Genomic DNA, 6,000 nt, shown 5'->3' on the forward strand with positions numbered 1-6,000 from the left:
CTTGTACTAAGTAACGCACACTTTGTCCGAGTAATCCATTACATTATCAGCACGGTACAAATGAGAGAGCATGCTAAGAATCTTTTTTTTCTGCAAACACAAAAAAATATATATAGTCCACTCTTTAAGTGGTGTTTTTAGGAACATAAGTACATTATGGCGAAGAAGCAACGTCCATGCATCACAGATGAAATGAGTCATGATGTATTCTGTCAAATATATGCGTTAGTCGCCACCGATTTCAATAGACTTTCAAAATGCCTTTCTTCATAAAGGTTACTGAAATATCTCATGTTATAATTTGTAGCTGGAATATTTGTTCAAAACTTGGCATATTTCGGTGTAAAATTAGAAAAACCGGTATATCAGTTTTCAGAACATATCATTTGAAAATTAACAGTATATTAAGAGGCTCACGTGAAAAAACAACATCTGTGACTTGTGAACTTCATAAGAAGACGAATCTACAATATAATCAAGGAAAGAGTGAATGAACATTACACTATTAAAAGTAAAGATTTCACGGTCCTTTAGCCAAAATCGCCAATTTTTGTCTTATTGTTTAATATTGACCATTACTATCAGAATAAACCTTCATATATGGGCAAGATATGTGTCAAGATATATAAGAACGAGCAGAGGGAAAAGGGAGGTAACTCCTTTCTTTTTATGTTTCTGCATTGTCTTTCTATGCAAGATAAGTTAACTGACTGTAATGAGAGGAAACATCATAAGATTTTCCTCATGTTGTTAAAACACCGTGTCGTCGACAGTGCATTTTTGAGTTCATTATTACTCTACAGAAAAATTGTAATAATTCATGTCCCTTAAATCCCTACCATTCATGTGCAAATGACGACACATTCTTTTACTATTACATTTGTACAGCCATATTGTCAAATATGTGCATATGTTTTTCCACAGTAACGATACGGTTTCTACATGTATTAAGTAGTTGAATTAAATGGCAGAGTGCATTCAAAAATGCAATAATATTGGTAATATGGCGAAACGTGTATCACCTATTGTCCTTCATTCTGTGCAATTTTCAGCAGTGTTAAACGTTTAAAGACACGATCACGTGGCTACAAAATAAAATGGTTGGAAAACATTATACTTTTGAAAAATAAATGAAAAGTCGATACAAGCATGAATTTACCCACAAACGTTGTAATGTGATTTGATATTGTTTGACAAACAAATCATACAATCAATAATCGGTGGACGTTTTAAGTAAAGACCTTAAAATCACTTAAGCTTTCATGTTGTTTAAATATAAACTCGATTCAAAAAGTTGATATTATAAATTATAGTTTTAAACTAATATATCTTACTGTATGAGTTAGTTCTATGAGTTAATGGTGCACATACACATCATACACATGTATCTATGTACGAAAGGGTCTTCAGATGTATTCGAGTTTAAATATTTTAATAAGACATTCTTTGGGTAATAGTTATCATGTGTATTCTAGAACAAAACAACCTACTAGATACACTGAGGTAATTGTTATTTCTATACTGTCAAATATATTATGTGATGCAAAAACGTTCTAATACTTCACCTTTAGCCTACATTACGATTGCGCTACATTGCAACCACTTCTTAAATATTTTTTTCAGCAATTCGACAGTGCTGTGGAAAATCCAATTGGTGAAATATGTGAGTACTTTTATTAGTGTTACAGGGTTCTATATAAGAATATGATGAAGGAAACACTGAGACACCATACGAGTTGAATTCATCATAAAACCACACTTAACCCTGAGACATATTGCGAGTTGTATTCATCATAAAACCACACTTAACCCTGAGACATATTGCGATTGGAATGAATTATAGAACCACACCTACCACTGAGATACATTGCGAGTTGAATTTATTATAAAACCCTGAGAAATCCAGTCTAATATCGATATTCAATGAATTTACGAAATGTAAGTCTTGATAAGTTCGTCTCTCCAGTTCATGTAACCTTTACTCCTTTGTTATTGTTCCCTACAGGTCCCCCTTCAAGTTCAGATGTACTGCTAGATAAAGCAGCATCTCTGAGGAGGCTGATGTGTACTAACTGTCAGAAGAACGAAAAGGGCGCGACATTTCGTCCTTGCAATCATTCATGTCTTTGCCAGAATTGTGTACATCAAATGCGGCCAAGTCATTGTCTCGTTTGCCACGAAAACATTGACAATGTATTCTTTTACCGGTTGGCAAGTGTATCAGTCTAATGTCAAGATCAACTGAAATTTAGATTATTTCTAAAGGTGGACTCCTGTTTTGGGGTTATATTTCTTGAATATGTAAGACTTATTTGATTTCTATTGTTGTCATAATGAAGCAAAAACGGTTGAATTAAATATAATGAAAATAATATTTTATTTCTTTATGGGAATTAGAATGAAGATGGTTTTGAAGGTGAATGTGTTCATGGAGGTTTCTTTACATGTTTCCATTGGTCAACCTTACAATTATGACGTCAGGTAACAATGCTTTGCGACGTCATCTTCCATTGTGACGTCATTGTTTCATGGCAAATGCTACCCGGATCGGAAACAGGAATAATTTATTAATTAATTAAAACATATGGTTATTTAGATATTACATCTGAACGTAGTGTGAGAAAAAGGTCCACAAACTCGTGATGGTTGGTTATCATGTTTATCTAACTCTCGTTAGGTAACTTTCAAATTGTGAAAGACTCTCGGCAAACGGCGTGTTTATACAAAATTTGAAAATTAACTAACAAGAGTTAGATAAGTATGATAACCAGCAATTACTCGATGACAAACCTCCTACTATTAACTGAATAAATAAACTTGCCTTTTAAACATTCGTGACACGTGATACTTATTCTACAAACATATAAACTGAACTCAATGTATCAAAAATGTTCACTGGACCACCAATTGGAAGTAAATTGAAGCTTATTACAAGATATTCATTTCTTTAAAGTACTGAAGAAAAACAACATGATAATAAAGCCGATACTGATTTATTGCAAATGTACCGGAAACGTGATATATATATCGGTCCTCAGGGCAAGAAGGAATACAGAGAAAAGATGTTTGTCGATGATTTCTGTATTAACCCATTTTTAGCATTTTTTATTATTATTATTTATTATTTACTTTCAATATATTATTCGTGTTATGGTTTTTTTTATTGAGATCCTATTTTGTTACTGTTACACTTTTTGACATACTAGTATGCAATTAAATACAACTAGAAATTGTATTCTATTTGTTTTCAATTTAGATTATTTACGGCTATTTTTAGTAACGTTTATTTAAATTGAACACCGTTCAAAATCACTGTCAATGTTATGTGTTACTGTCGTTATTATATTATGTAAATAAGTGACAGTATGTTGATTATGTACAAGTGTGTGATAAATGTAATTTGAAATAGAGAGATCGGCAGTGTATTTACATGTATCGCACAATAAAGCTTGTGTTTAAAGCTACATATAGAAGGTTTTTTTCATGTTCACATCGCATACTGCATTTCAATTACAATCTGTGCGAAAGATAAATAATGATCAGCACCTGTCACATGTAGAAACGGCTTAACTTTAAATACTGCCGATAAAAACATAATTTCAAACAATGAGAGCAATGAAATAATGTGGCACTTATATTATCACATCTGGACGAACAACAAATACACATTACGCGTATACCTGTTCACGTGATTTTCATTTAATATATATATATAGAATCGAATTTACAAGTCTTTTTATTACGTGTCAGTAAGTGTATAAGTATCGCATACACTTTGTCGTAGTTTTACGGCATAATAAACATATTTGACTCTTTAAATTGTCATAAAAAAACATCAAAAGTCAATACGTCCTTTAGATTAACTTGTCGTTTTAGGATTTTAAACGCGTTTTGTTCATTTTCTCTAACTTCCGAGAGAAACATAAGCCACGGCAACACATGTTTTTGATGTTTCATATTTATCATGATTTAATGTTGGATGACAACATAACTAATACACCTACCTACTTTCACTGCAAGTCAGTACACTACTTGATATTTAAACAAGGAGCATACAGGTTCAGAACTGAAATTTAAATTCAATTTTCGTTAATTTGTAACTTCGAATTTAGTCACACTTTTATATCTCGACACTAAGCTCAACCAAAATTATACATTATGTCCTTAAATTCAAACAACACACAAAGTTTAAAGGAATTTTAAATTACATAACAAACAAATTTTGTTATGAACAATCAAAACGTAATGATGAATGTCACAAACTATCAAAAACACGATGCAAGGTTATCTTTAATGATACATAGCTTTAAGACTTTTTAAAACAATTTTCTGTTCGGATTGCTGTTATAGGTATGAAACGTACATGTGGATGTGTTCTCTTTCGTTCTTCTTGTATGCTACAGTATCCAATAGTGTGCATACATTGGTATACTAATAGGAGTGCTTTGACACACATACGATGCTGAACAGCCTCATGATGAAGCGGATGGTCTTTTTCCTTCTTATACTTGGTGTGTCATTTGCATTTAAGAACTACAAAAAGTTGATCCCGAACGGAAAAAGTGTTCCAAATCCGTGCAAGAATGGAACTAAATGGCTTGGAGTTGGACATTCCTCTGCTGTCGGTTCTGGATCTTTAAATTCATTTGGCAAGGTATGCAGTTTCAACTTTGTACTTATTCATTGCAAAGGTGAAAGGAAATGCTTCTAGCAGATGAGTGTCAGTTAAATTTTATCGTATGTGAGAAATATTTTTAAATTCAAAGAACAAATGTAAAAATGAATAAAAACTTACAAATTGATACACATATGTGTATAGTATGTTGCTACAGTTGTGGGACCGCACAACGCACCAAAAATAGCGTGCGCCCACCGGGCATACATCGTTCACACACCGTCCGCACATCGTCCACGCATGTTGCGCACAACTGTGCGATTTAGCAATCGTTCGCCCCGTTGTGCGCTTCTCTCCGCACAACTGTGCGATTCGGTATCATTTGTAGATCAAAATTACGGAATGACAAAAATACGGAAGGCTTGTATGCGATAATGTATACTGTGTATATCTATAATTTCTCATCACAATAATCAAGATTATACCATTTCACAATGCGTGTTACACAGTATTACAGCGACCGTTAGGCTGTCAAGAATAGGTTTGGCTCCAAGGTAACAGAACAGGTAAATAACAATTTTATGAGTGTCCGGAGTTTTACCTGACCAGTGCCTGACACACAGAGCGTATATGCGATACCGTTTGACCGTAATGAATAGTATTTGTTACTTGCATTCGTTTGCCTATAGCTCCACTTCACCTGGATTTTCACTCAGACACACATAATATGTGTAACAAGAGGTCATGTATATATAACATAGTTTGAGTGCATGACAGGCAAACATTCTATTCCATGGCATAGTACATAAAAATATATATACGTGTAGTTACATACAAAGAATTCCATGTTCAACTTATATAAAATGTCACTAGCAAACAAAAGAAAAACTTAAAGAATAGAGACACTAAAGCACTTTTGTTTATTTTTGAACAAATAAGCTTACACTTTTTAACAATTTCATATTAAAGATTGTGAACATTCCTTTCATTTTATGTTGGTTTGGACTTGAATAAAAATAGGCCGGAATATGTTTTTCCCTTATTTTGACTAAAGTGTCGTTATTACAAGTATATAACTAATGAAACTCGTCCCCAATACCAGTGTTACAAAGTGGGCATATTCTGTCCTGTCTTTGAATTCCCACCCATCTTCCTGTTTCTACTGGAAGCTTAATATTTGAAGTTCTAAATTTGCAGATAATTTTCATATCTTTTGCTTTTAATCTGATCAAATAGTCTTCTAAACCAAAGCGATATTTAAATGTAGAGTATAATCGTCCTCTGGATGAGGTGTCAATTTTATTAAACCAGGATTGAATAAACTGATCGTGTAATTTATGTATAATTGCAGCTTTTAAATAAGTAATATCGGGCAGACAGGTTTT

The sequence above is a fragment of the Mizuhopecten yessoensis genome, unplaced genomic scaffold (genome assembly GCF_002113885.1).
Source record: "Mizuhopecten yessoensis strain PY_sf001 unplaced genomic scaffold, ASM211388v2 scaffold11073, whole genome shotgun sequence".
NCBI classification, from domain to species: domain Eukaryota; kingdom Metazoa; phylum Mollusca; class Bivalvia; order Pectinida; family Pectinidae; genus Mizuhopecten; species Mizuhopecten yessoensis.